Source organism: Typopeltis vanoorti, chromosome 14 (genome assembly GCF_054136105.1).
Source record: "Typopeltis vanoorti isolate ZY-2024b chromosome 14, IOZ_Tvanoo_1.0, whole genome shotgun sequence".
NCBI lineage: Eukaryota > Metazoa > Arthropoda > Arachnida > Uropygi > Thelyphonidae > Typopeltis > Typopeltis vanoorti.
In genome coordinates this window covers 76,128,488-76,143,175 of record NC_143562.1, presented here as the reverse complement: position 1 = coordinate 76,143,175, position 14,688 = coordinate 76,128,488, and the positions used below count along the sequence as shown (strand labels likewise).

General features: G+C 35.4%; 1 protein-coding gene across 3 annotated transcripts in view; it reads right to left on the bottom strand.

Annotated features, from left to right (window-relative positions):
- Nucleotides 1–14,688, bottom strand: part of Parp16 (Poly(ADP-ribose) polymerase 16) — a 142,532-nt gene that overhangs the window by 117,952 nt on the left and 9,892 nt on the right. Inside the window, exon 2 of one of the 3 annotated variants that reach the window (XM_090403659.1) lies at nt 9,491–9,766. The exons of the other annotated variants lie outside the window; for them this stretch is intronic. The gene's annotated coding sequence lies outside the window, so the exon portion shown is untranslated. The remainder of the gene's footprint in view (nt 1–9,490; nt 9,767–14,688) is intronic. 3 annotated transcript variants of the gene reach the window in all.

Here is a 14,688-nt window from a genome sequence, read left to right as displayed (position 1 = left end):
TTAAAATAATAAACAACATGTGGAGAGAATACTGGTCCAACAATCTCCCAACAAGTGGCTTCCTGATAGAAGATCCCTGTGCTCTGCAGCCTGGTTTTGCTCTTCCTAAGAAGATTTGGTCATCAATCAACAGGATCAGAACTAATCAGGTCAGATGTGGCTACCTACTACGTAAATGGGGGCTGTTAGACCACCCTTATTGTGATTGTTCTCCCGTGGCTCAGATGATTACTCATATTGTAAACAACTGCCCAAGGCGGCAATTTCACGGTGGTGGCCTATAGGAAACCCACAAGGTGATAGATGAGGCCTTGGATTGGCTTTCCAGACTGGACTTTGACCTGTAGTTGTTCTGTATTCCTTTTGCCATAAGAATAAATAAATAAATAAACTCTTCTAGCCTGCTGTTTATACTCCTCATACAACTGATTATTACCATTATTAATCTTGTGTGCTGCCTCCAAAGTGCTTTCTTCTTCCAGATTTCATGTTTAATCCCCTCATTCATCCATTTTACATCTACCTTATTCTGGCTTTTGACTTTCAGAATACATTCACACACACACCGATGCTGTTATATATTTAGGTTCCCAAGCAGCATTTATTTCCTTACCACTCAAATCCTCATTCCATGCTATAGCTTAAAGCTGTCTCCTAAGCATGTCACAATCACCAGCCTTGTACTTCCACATATATCCCTTCCTCACAGAGGTTTTCATATGGCTAGTCACAACTCATAGGATCACTTTCACCAAACGGAGGGAAGTGCAAAACCCAACTCACAATTACATCCTCTGATGAAATCTTGATACTTGCATGAAGCTGGTGACATGGGTTCAAGGGTGGCTGACTTCTATAAACACCCGTTAGTGGCCTAGGATGTAAACTGGGGTCTCAAAGTAGAAGTTTTATGCAATTATATTTATTCAAATTCAAGTGATTTTTAAGAGCATCAGTAGAGTCTAAAATCAGTCTTTCGCTTCTAAATTTACTGTGATGGAGTATAGTGGTTTTTTCCAACTGATTCTATGAGCCATATCCAAAGCATGGTGTGCAAGGCCAGATTCACCATAGTAATAACTGCATACATAGTTTTTATATTTTTCCATATGGATGATAGCTGATCTTCCTGTCTGTCCATAGTAGGCCAATTTTCTGGAACAAGGAACTCTATATATATATATATATATACCTGGAACTGAGAGAGAGGAGAAAGTTGGTTTTTAGCAGAGCAGATAAGAGTAGCTGGTTTTAATTGGGGCTGGAAAGTAGAAATGCAAAGATTGTATTTCTTTAAGATTCTGGTTAGTTTTTCTCATGTGCCCTCAGACATAGGGGATGGCGATGGCATTATTAAAATCTTTCTGAAGAGTAGGTTATGGATTGGGGAAACATTTTTTTATAGCGAGGATACTGTAGCCATTAGATAAAGTGTAGTGTATATGAGTTCTTCTGCAAGAGCAGTCTCCTTGGAACAAAGGTTTCATAAGCGCTATGGGTTAGTGTTTTAATAACACTATATTGTTGAAAAAGGGGGGGAAGATGATGGGAAAGTTGTGAATGTATCTGTCTGTGTAGGTGGGTTTCCTGTATAGTGAAAAGGATATAATTAGGTAAGCAGGTGACCAAGGTGTCTAGAAAGGTTAGACTATTATTGATTCCCTTTTCCATTGTAAATTGGATTCCAGTGTGAAGTCTATTGAGGTGCCAGAGGAAAGAGTAATGTGAGTGAACTATGAGACCAAACAGAAACTACATCTTCTATATATCTTAACAAATAGAAGGTTTGAGAAAGGCTGAGTCGAGTTTATTTCCAAGAGAAATAACCAGAATCGATAGCAAAGGAAAAGAGATGTATGATATCAAGAGGAAACACTTTTTAAAAAAAATAAATAACGGGTCATGTAAGGGAAAATTGGTGAACAACGAGGTAGTGTCAAAGCTCACTAGGATATCAGTAACATTACCAACTAACTTTTCAACAGAACTTTTAAAATGGAAAGAGTTTTTTCATGTAAGATGTGGATAACAAGTAAGAGGGGAGGGAAGAGATTTTCTAACTGTTTGGATAAACTTCTAGCAGGGAGAATCACTAGTATCTACAATGGGCTTAGGGAGAAATTGGGTTGATGAATTTTAGGTAAGATGTATATCTGGAGGGTCAGGGCAACAGGAGGATTTAAATTTTTCAGGAATGTCAGGAGGCAAGGAAGACACTTTTTTTTTTTTTTTGAGTAAACTTTTAAATTTGTTGATTTGAGATTTAGTGGAATCATAATGTAAAGGTCTATAGGTCTATCTATGGGTGAAGCGAAAGTTTTGTGTTGCCTTTGTATGTGTGTGTTACAAGTCTCATATTGTACTCTCTGATGATGTTTCTGTAACTGAGATGAAATATTGGAAAAATTAAATATTTCATCTCAATAAATTAAAGATACCAAGAAATTATATACTTGGTTTAATCCATTATCCAAGTGTAAGCAAACAAAGTTTGCACCTGAAGTATCTTTCGGGACTGGGGCAACTCATGGCAAAGGTGGCATGACTTCACATCACTTGCCTTAGTATCCCATAATGCAAAGCACATCTCGTTGCCAACATGTACAATACTATGCATTATGGGAAGGATTACTACCCAGACCAGTTTTGACCTTTATTGATGTTTCATCAGCGGGAGCCAGATCCAGAGGTGAGATACCAAGGTTGAAGTAATGCAGAAGTCATATCTTCCTATATGAGTTGCCAAAAGGAGTCGCACTTTATTATTAAAATACAGGTAACCCTCGTATAATGTGGTACTTATATAATGCGGTCTACAATTTCTAGTAACCTTTTTTTTTTTTCATATGTTTCAGCGCGGGACTTAAAAATCAAATTTTATCTTCATTAAATTTGTGTCTGCCTGTATCGGGCAAGTAGATATAAGTATCAAATTTAGTTTTATTGTATCACTGAATAAGGTACTGAACAGAGGCTTTTGCAGTCTGTGTCATTCTCAACAAATAGTGCAATTAGAGACAGCTGGAATAAAAACGACGCTAACTAATGAATCACATGTACCCCCTCTCACAGAAACTATGCTGTATAGACTTAAGCAAAACCATATGTTGCACCGAAACACAGTATCTAACTAAAAGCTATTGTCCAATTTTTCGATTATGAAATAAGTGTTTGTTTTATTGCATTTAAAATTCTCGATGTCATTATGACAGATCACAAAGGCTAACTTAAAATAAAAGACTACCAAGAATTGAAACATGCCATATAACGAATGTGTGAGTTCGCCTGCCAAGAAGCCATAAAATTCAACCAAGGGTTGAAAAGTTTGTGTGAGTTGAGCCAGTCAGTAATGAGAAGTTTCATCGGAATGATAAATGACACCCTGTTGTGAATGTGTTAAAACTAATAGGGAATGTTGTTATGACAGTTTCAGTGTTATGAAATTCGATCGAAGAGAATTAGCATTTCAACTCAACACGTGTCGGTTGCTTTCGTCTTTGGGTTGCACGATCTTTTGTTAATACCGCACCAATCATATGCACATCTTTATAGCTGCTGTCTTGTGTAAAACAAAATTCAGCCTGTACGTATTGTAACAATTAAAAAAAAAACTTGAATAATTTATAAGCGTATAAAAGGATATCACCTGTAAATCGTTGACGTGCCAGCAAAATTTTCAGATGTACCACCTCTGGCATGAGTGTCATAGGTTCGCTATCTAGGGTTTACTGTATAAAGTGTTTATTGTTGAAAATTGTCTTCGTTTTCTGACAGGAAAGCACATTTAAAATCCTAAGTGTGTTATTCTCAAGCTGAGCAGTTTATTTTCTGGTGAGTTACATACATATGTAATGCTTTTTTTTATGTAAAAGTTTATTTTTATTGTAATGGCCACTAAAACTGCAACGAAAGGGAAAAAACCAACATTGAAGAGGAAATTCATTTCTCTCGAAGAAAAAAATTAAAATCTTGGATCGGTTGAAAATTGGAGAAAAACCAGGAGTTGTTGCCAGGACTCTGAATTTAAATGAATTAACAATTCGAACAATCAAACAAAATGAACATAAAATCTGAGAAAGTGTTATTGCTGGGTCAACGGTAAGTGCAAAGCGCGTTGCTCATATTCACGATATTCTAATAAAAAAAATGGAGAAATCTCTAACGATTTGAATAGAAGATTGCACTCAAAATAAAATTCCTTTGGATGGACACCTTATTCAAAGTTTATAAACATTTAAAAGAACTCGATCAAGATTCTTCAGAAGAAATCTCTCAGCATGGATTTTGTGCCAGTAAGGGTTGGTTCGAAAACTTTAAAAAGCAGTTTTCTTTGTATAATCTTAAAATCCAGGGAGAATCAGCATCAGCAGACATTGAAGCTGCCCAGAAATACCCAGCAGAACTTTTAAAAATCATTAAAGAAGGTGGTTTACAGTGCAGACCAGGTGTTCAATGCGGATGAATCTGGGTTATATTTGAAAAAAATGCCAAAACGCACCTATATTTCAAAAAATTAAAGATCAGCTCCTTGATTCAAAGTTTCCAAAGATAGAATTACTCTACTATTTTGTAGTAATGCATCAGTTGATTACATGACAAAACCAATGTTTATTAACCGATCCGCAAAATCCTCGTGCGATGAAAGGGCTCGACAAGTCCACCCTACCTGTTTATTGGCAGGCCAACAAAAAAGGCATAGGTTACAGTTAGCATGTTTGAAAATTGGTTCTTCAAGTGTTTTGTACCCGATGTAGAAAGTTACACAAAGAAAAAGAATATGGACTTCAAAATTCTACTAATTTTAGATAACGCACCAGGCCACATAACAAACTTAAGAGCTATCCGAATATTAAAATAACTTTTTTGCCGCTTAATACTACTTCACTTATTCAACCATTCGACCTAGGAATAATATCAATATTTAAGACATATTCTATTCGGCGAATATTTCAATTAATTTTGGAAAAAATGGAATCTAATCCAAACATGACACTGCCTCAAGCATGGAAAGGGTTTTCAATATTGAATTGTGTAAAAATTATTTCTCTGTCCATTAAGGAATTACAACCCTCTATGCCAAATGCTTGCTGGGAAAAAAAAAGCCTGAAGCTGTTCTAGAACAAAATTTCGTACCTCCAGTGGATGCTGCGCTACGTCATATAATAAACATCGCACACATTTTTGGTGGAGAGAACTTTTGCGATATGGTTGAAAAACGAAATTAGTGAATCAATTGATGGAGAAACAGATTTAAATGAGGAGGAACTGGTACAATTAATAGATAGCGTCGAACCATATGGCGGGGAAAGTTCTGCCGAAGATTCTGATTGTGATGAATCCATTAAAGAATTCAGTTTAAAGAAATTAGCAGAAGGATTCGACTTGGCAAGAAAGTTAGGAAGTTATTTTATGGATAATGATCCGTCAATGGAGCGCTCGGGAAAATTCACGAGACCATTGGATATTTGTTTAGCACCATATCATGAACTTAATAAAAAAATTGCAGCATAGTGGAAAGCAAGACTTATTACCGACTTCTTGATGACTAAACCAGCCAAGGTATGCAATGAGAATTACAAAAATGATGTCCAAGAGATTTCAAGTGGTGACGACCTCTGGCCACTTAAAGAACATCTAAGCAATGTTATTTCTTAAGACAGTGATGACGATTAAAATATGCGCTTTATTTTATTGTGTCTAAAACATTTATGAATTATGGGCAGTGAGATTTATGTACAATTTGTCTCATACCTGAATTAAATAAAAATATTGTTTTTGTTGGATGTCATTGTTGTTTATATAATTGAAAAACAAAAATGATTTCGGAACCTTACCCTACTTTTTCTATGTGATCTATGTCTCGTATAACGCGGCATTTCTATGGAACCTAACATCAGCGTTATACGAGGGTTACCTGTACTCTGGATTAGAGATAGATAGTTGTTGAAAGTTTTTCACTTGGTTATATTCTATGGTTAACCAAGTGAAAAACTTTCAACAACTATCTATCTCTAATCCAGAGTATTTTAATAATAAGGTGCAACACCTTTAGGCAACTCATATAAGAAAATATGACTTCTGCATTACTTCAACCTTGGTATCTCACCTCTGGGTCTGGCTTCCACTGATGATACCTCAATAAAGGTCGAAACCAGTCTGGGTAGTGACCCTTCCCATAATGCATAGTATTATACATGTCTGCAAGGAGATGTGTTTTGCATTATGGGATACTAAGGCAAGCGATGTGAAGTCACATCACCTTTGCCAAAAGTTGCCCCCAGTCCTGAAAGATACTTCAGATGCAAACTTTGCTTGCTTACACTTGGATAATGGATTAAACCAAGTATATAACTTTTTGGTATCTTTAATTTAATTATAATATAACCAAGTGAAAAATTTTCAACATATTTCATCTTAGTTAGAGACAGATGAAATATTGAAAGAATTAAATACTATTTTTAATCCTTTCCAAGTGCATAATAAATTTAGTTTAATCCTTTATCCAAATGTAAACAAAGTTTGCGCCTGAAGTATCCTCAAGACCGAGGCAACTCGTGGTAAAGGTGAACCTAGCTCTCATCACTCCTTGTCTTAGCATCTCCCATAATGCGAAGCACATCTCCTTACAGAGATGTATAATGCTATGCATTAAGGGAAGGGCCACTACCCGGACCGGTTTTGACCATTATTGAGGTCTCGTCAGTGGGAGCCAGAGGTGGTGATACTAAAGTGGAAGCAATGGAGAAGTCATATTTACCTATATGAGTTGCCAAAAGGTGTCTCACCTTATTATTAAATTACTCTGGATTTAGAGAAAGATGCTGAAAGTTTTTTGTTTTTTTTTTCCCACTTTGTTAGACTAGAATAAATTCAGTTTAATCCTTTTTCCAAGTGTAAGCAAACAAAGTTTGCACCTGAAGTATCTTCAGGACTGAGGCAACTCCTGAAGCTTCAGGCGCAAACTTTGTTTGCTTACACTTGGATAAAGGATTAAACTAAATTAATTATGCACTAGGAAAGGATTAAATATAGTATTAATTCTTCTTTTGGCAACTCGTATAGGTAAATATGACTTCTCCATTGCTTCCACCTTAGCATCACCACCTCTGGGTCTGGCTCCTACTGACGAGACCTCAATAAAGGTTGAAACTGGTCTGGGTAGTGGCCTTTCCCTTAATGCATAGCATAATACATGTCAGCAAGGAGATGTGCTTTGCATTATGGGAGATACTAAGACAAGAAGTGATGAGAGCTTGGTCCACCTTTACCACGACTTGCCTCAGTCTTGAAGATACTTCAGGTGCAAACTTTGTTTGCTTACACTTGGATAAAGGATTAAACTAAATTTATTATGCACTAGGAAAGGTTTAAAAATAGTATTTAATTCTTCCAATATTTCATCTGTCTCTAACTGAGATGAAATATGTTGAAAGTTTTTCACTTCGTTATATTATAAGTAAATTAAATATACCAAGAATTTATATACTTGGTTTAATCCATTATTCAAGTGTAAGCAAACAAAGTTTGCACCTGAAGTATCTTTCAGGACTGGGGCAACTTGTGGAAAAAGCGGTATGACTTCGCATCACTTGCCTTAGTATCCCATAATGCAAAGCACATCTCTTTGCAGACATATATAATACTATGCATTATGGGAAGGGTCACTACCCAGACTGGTTTCGACCTTTATTGAGGTATCATCAGTAGCAGCCAGACCCAGAGGTGAGACACCAAGTCCTTATTGTCATAAGGACTGGCTTAAAGCGGCAAAGCAAGATTGCTTTTCATATTCCCCATTGTCTGTAGAAGACAGTGTAATGATAAGGTGTTATTGAGCTATAAAGCTCTAGCTGAGCCTCAGTTAGAACTTCATTGGCTACAGCATTGCCATCCATTACCCTCCCTGGGTACCAATTTTAGTCGTCTCGTATGACATGCATTAGCTACATTGGTGCTATTCTTATCCCGGGAATCACACGGGGAGCGAGACACCAAGGTTGAAGTGATGCAGAAGTCATATTTTCCTACATGAGTTGCCAAAAGGTGTCACACCTTATTATTAAAATACTCTGAATTACAGATAGATTGTTGTTGAAAGTTTTTCACTTGGTTATATTAATCATATTTTCCTATATGAGTTGCCTAAAGGTGTCGCACCTTATTATTAAAATACTCTGGATTAGAGATAGATAGTTGTTGAAAGTTTTTCACTTGGTTAACAGTAGTGATATAACCATAGAATATAACCAAGTGAAAAACTTTCAACAACTGTCTATCTCTAATCCAGAGTATTTTAATAATAAGGTGTGTCACCTTTTGGCAACTCATATAGGAAAATATGACTTCTGCATTACTTCAACCTTGGTATCTCACCTCTGGGTCTGGCTCTCACTGATGAGACTTCAATAAAGATCAAAACTGGTCTGGGTAGTGACCCTTCCCATAATGCATAGCATTATACATGTTGGCAAGGAGATGTGCTTTGGATTATGGGATACTAAGGCAAGCGATATGAAGTCATACCACCTTTGCCACAAGTTGTCTCAGTCCTGAAGATACTTCAGGCACAAACTTTGTTGGATAAAGGATTAAACTAAATGTATTATAGTCTAACCATGGTTAAAAAAACTTTTAACATTTTTCTCTAAATCCAGAGTAATTTAATAATAAGGTGAGACACCTTTTGGCAACTCAAAGAGGTAAATATGACTTCTCCATTGCTTCCATCTTAGTATCACCACCTCTGGGTCTGGCTCCCACTGACGAGACCTCAATAAAAGTCTAAACCGATCTGGGTAGTGGCCCTTCCCTTAATGCATAGCATTATACATGTCTGCAAGGAGATGTGCTTTGCATTATGGGAGATGCTAAGACAAGGAGTGATGAGAGCTTGGTTCACCTTTACCACGAATTGCCTCAGTCCTGAAAATACTTCAGGAGTAAACTTTGTTTGCTTACACTTGGATAAAGGATTAAACTAAATTTATTATAGTCTAACCAAGTGAAAAAAAAGAGAAAGAAAAAAAACTTCCAACATTTCCTAGTGCAGTTTCACTCCATTCAACTTCTAGAATGAGTTTCTTCCAGCACTTAATCCTTAACATAAGAAAGAGCAGAATCCAGGAGAAGGCAGGTGACAAGAAGTGTGAGACAGGAGTCTTGTGTACCAATGCTGTTTTATTTGTACATCAGTGATATAGGAAATGATCTGAAGGAAAATACTGAGTTACTTGATGTGCAAAACACTGGGTAGTGTAGTAGTTAATCAAGGCAATGTACAAAGAATTAAGAGTACAAAGAATGATTTAAATAAGCTGACATTATGGGCAAAAAAATAATGAATAGAGTGTTCATGTGGAACAGTGTAAAGTTATTCAGATGTATAGCATTTATCGGTCCTGTAATGCAGTAGTATGTGTACAGCAAAACATACAGCATTTAAAATATTTTATTCACCTTAAGAGAAAGAGTAAACTACGAACATACTTACATTAGTTGTTTATTCTGAGGAACTAGAAGCTTCGTACTACATTAATGGAAATTGATGAAGATAAGGATTTGGAGGGAGAGGTTGGATAGGGAGGAAGTTGAATTTCAGAGATACACTGCAAAAGATGCCAAGGTAACTCAAAGGATTACTTGGTCACTGAAACCACACTAAAAGAGATATAAGGAAGTCACCATTCTCCTTTATAAGACTTTGATACAGTCACATCTGGATATACAGTTCTGGTCATCTGGATTTCTTGAGGTGGCACAGAGGATCCTAAGGTAAGTGATCAAGATGAAATGATATATGGAATGCTTCCTTCAAAGATACAATCAGCATTTGTGAGGGTTACAAAAGTGTGATAAGCAGAAAACAAAACAGATATGATAGAAATGTTTATGTTATTAAAAGGGTTTTACAGGATTGATAGAAATTAGTAGAAATTGTTCAGCACTTAGCTAAAGAAGCAGAATAATGGGTTATCTCTGAAAACTGGGTAAGAGTGTAGTTAATAAAGACACCAAGACAAGCTTTTGTTGATTGGAGAATAGCAACTGAGTGGAAGGGATTGCCAAAGAGTATGCTATGAGTGCTTCTTCAATGAACAAGCTTATGGAGAAGGTATGATAAGTAGTGGGTGGATAGTGTGGGCCTCCCACAGTGAGTTTTGATATTTCATGAAGATTTCCATGCAATAATAATAATTGACTAAAATTGTTAAGTTGAGGAAATGGTAATAAAGGACACTTCTGTAAATCCTTTCCTTCATGCTTACACGGTGATCAGAATACATCATGAAAATTTAGGAAACAACTACCATGTTAGAGTAAAACTTTAGTAAAAACGAAAATAAATACTCGATGTTTCAACCTTCACATTAAGGTCATCATCTGAGTATACATATATATACAAAGAAACAAGCTGCACTTTAATGGCTGATCACTGCTAAAGTTAGTGATCAGCCATTACAACTATTATCCTGACATCTAGTGAAAGAAAAAAAAAATCTTACTACATCAAAGCTAGAGTCCTGATAATATTATTATCTATTAGATTACAAAAATTATATTAAGCTGGAGAGCAGCATGTTCGCACAAAGAAATTACTTATATAAGTATACATATAAATTACAACAGAAGTATGGATGGTGGCAAATAATATACAAAGAAATATACAAAGTATACAAAAAAATAATATACAAATATATATACAAAGAAACAAGCTGCACTTTAATGGCTGATCACTGCTAAAGTTAGTGATCAGCCATTACAACTATTATCCTGACCTCTAGTGAAAGAAAAAAAAAATCTTACTACATCAAAGCTAGAGTCCTGATAATATTATTATCTATTAGATTACAAAAATTATATTAAGCTGGAGAGCAGCATGTTCGCACAAAGAAATTACTTATATAAGTATACATATAAATTACAACAGAAGTATGGATGGTGGCAAATAAAAGCTGAAAAATTGCTTAGAGTCCTACAGTCAGCGTTTGGCTGGAAAACTAACTGGGCTGAATGTGTGCCATCCAAATTCTTCGAATTTTTATGCCACCATTATTGTTAAAATTAGGGTGGTCAATCAAAATTTCACAGGCTTCTTTAAATTTCCATTCATACCAGGTTTTTGTATGATGTAAAGAACAAGTACTTTTCCAAACTGGAAAAATGGAGTAAAACTTTTATGTAATAAGGTTTTTTGTTGTTGTTGTTTTGCCAGAGATCAGGCTAATAGTTTTAACAGTTGATCAGTAACTTTAGCATACCATGTAGATTGTAGTGCAGCTTGTTTCTTATATGTGTGTACTCCAGATGACGACCTTAATGTGAGGGTCCAAACATCTAGTGTTTATTTTGGTTTATATTAAACTAAAGTTTTACTTTAATGTGGTAATTGTTTCCATAATTTTCATGATGGGCACTTCTGTAAACCTAAACTTGAATATAAATTTCTTTATTATTATTATTATTACCATCCCAAGACCTCATGGAGTCAAAGACTCATCTGGGAGGTCCTTTTATTACACACACAGCTCATCATACCATGTTTTAAACACATTCAAACTCTTTGCAGACACCACATTCTCAGGCAAGGCATTCCAATCATTCACAACTCTGCACGAAAAAACCTGCCTCTCACTCCCCTACTCACACCCTCTTCATACAGTTTCCAGGGATGACCTCTGGTTGTCCCCTGATCTCCCACTATTTTCTGTAAAACTTCTCCAGCATTGATCCTATTGTTGGATCCGACATGTTAATCACTATGATGTTCTTAAACAATTGATAAGTTGCAAGTTGAATTCTAATTCAAATATAAAGAAAATTTATATTTAAAGACTGTGCTACTTTATATCTGAATTAGTTCAAGAATTGAAGGTAAACCAACTTTTAACAACCCTTCTCTTATATGTTGTTATTATATATACTGGCCGAGTATATTTAACTTAATTAATTCACCCGCTTTGGTTCGAATATTTTATGAATGGTGCAGTAAAAGAGATTCAGGCAAAATACAACTTTTGATTAACAAAAACAAACATTTAATTTTAAAATCACAAATTTTACACTTCAGATCAAATCACTAATTAAGCTATTATAAACACTTCAGCCTTACTGATAATACTGTCATACAAACTCAGACAATGGTAAATTTGTTATTTCTATTTCTAATACAGTCTTCTCACAGTTCCTTAAGTTCCAAATACAATAAAATCACAGTAACACCACTCTACAAGCAAACACTTTTAGATTTACACTTCAGCTAATCTTCGCAATAGTTACTGTTGACATAAGGAAATTCTAGGATGAAACACACTCACATCTCTGCACAGGAATATTAATGGTTGGAATATTCTTACCGATAATCTTCTTTCTTCATCTACTTATACGCAAACACTTTTTATAACTGTAAACACCTTTAACAATAAACAGCACTCATTAAATAAATTCTTCTCAGCAATAACTAAGTTAATCATCGGTCACAATACACATAAACAAACGTTGTTGCACAAAGTACTACTGATCACTCATGAAATGAGGCAACACACAATAATTCCTTAACTTTAGGTTTTATATGCACAGTTTTTCATTCCTCCGGCATTCAATTAATTCTTTAGGCACTATAATTCTAAACACAACTAACGGTAAACTTCAATTTTACAGCCTCTAGTAACTCCGTGCTTTATTTCAAGATTCTGTGTGTCATTGATAGGTCGGCCCTGAAATTGAATCTCAACTCAAATATCGCTAGTCTATTTAGTAGTCATTCAGCTGTCTTCCGTAGCTATAATTGTTATTCTATAATTTATTAGCTAACCGCCTCTCGACTAGTAGACTTTATTAGCTGCTTGAGTGACTTGCCGACTCGCTATTATCGCACTGTGATTCCCGACTGCCGAATGCTCCGATTCCAACCTAATGCCAATCCTCTCCTTACTCTCTCTCTCTCTCTTAATAATCTAATCTCTTTATATTTTCAGTGTTCTTCCCTTTTTATATCCATTCTTCCCGCCTAAATTATTCTCGTGATTTCTTTCTAAAACTCTTTTCAATAAACCTTCTCCTCACGTGGTGTTCCAAAACGTGCTCACTCACTCACATACGCCTCCATGACAACCAAACAAAATATAATAAAATTGAGGTATTGCATAACGCTAAACTTCTACAAATAGGAATAAATAAAGAATATTTACATTTCAATTAATGCGCAGTTAAATTATCAAATACAAGTTCTTATAATATTAACATAATAATAATTAAAATAGCTTAATAATATTTAATACAGTCTTTTCATTATTAATACATATATCTTTAATTAAATAATTAAATATTAGACAAAATTAAGGTAGTTATATGAATATTAAATTGTAAAATAAGTTGTTTACATTAAATAATATTTACACAAGTCTTGCTTGGTATATGGTATATTATGTTAAATGTGAATGAAAAAAAAAAATATATATATATACAAAACAATTTCATTCACAGTTTAACACTATAACAATCCCTTACCAACTTGTAGGTCTCTATCATATCTCCCCTCTTCCTTCTCTCCACCAGACTCTGCAAATTACATCTTCTCAATCTTTCCTCATACTCAACATTCCAGAGGACAGAAACTACCTTAGTCAGTCACCTTTGGACCCTTTCCAACATCTCTTCATCCTTCTGAAAACCCGGTGACCAAATCTGGGCACAATAGTCCATGTGTGGCCTAATCAAAGCCTTATACAATGGAACAAGAATCTCCCTACTTCTACACGTCAGTGTCCTCTGCATCATTCCCAGAAGTCTTTGTGTTGTCTTCCCAATTTTGGCGATGTGTCCCCTAAATTATAATTCCTTATCCACTATCACCCCCAGATCTCTTATTTCCTCTACCTCCAACAATATATTCTCACCAAGCATAAATTCTGCATCCCATCTTTGTTTTCCAAATTTTAAAACCTTACATTTTGCAACATTGAACTCACATCCCCATTTGCTTGCCCAATCACTCAATTTATTCAAGTCTTCTTGCAAAGCCACAACATCTTCACTACTCTTTATGGTTCGTCCCAACTTTGCATCATCTGCAAACAACTGAATATCTCCATCCAAATCTTCGCCAATATCATTAATATACAAGTTAAATAGTAATGGCCCTAAAACAGACCCCTGAGGCACTCCACTAGTGACTTTCCTTTTCCTGGATATCGCACCCCCCATACACAACTTGTTGATACCTATCAGATAGCCAGTCTCCAATCCAATGCACTATCAAATCCAAGTATGTTACTGTGTATCCTTTTCCTCTGTCTAAGGAAGCAGTCACTTTATTGTAATAAGTAAGTAGATTACTAAAACATGACCTCCCTTTAGCAAATCCATGCTGTCCATCAAAGATAATACCATTGTTATCAACCCAACTCTGGATCCTAGTTCTCACAAGCTTCTCCAACAACTTAACCTTACACACAGATAGGCCTATAGTTTGATGCTCGAGTTCGATCACCTCCTTTATGAAGTGGCACAATCTTGCCCTCCTTAGGAACTTGACCGAGTGCAAGACTCATATTAAAAAATTGAATTTATATTGAATATAAATTTTTTTATACTCAATATATTTATACTGAAATTTATTGAATATAAATTTCTTAAGGTTTGGAAAATCTACAGATTTACAAAACCTTGAAAATGAACTGTTGAAAACAT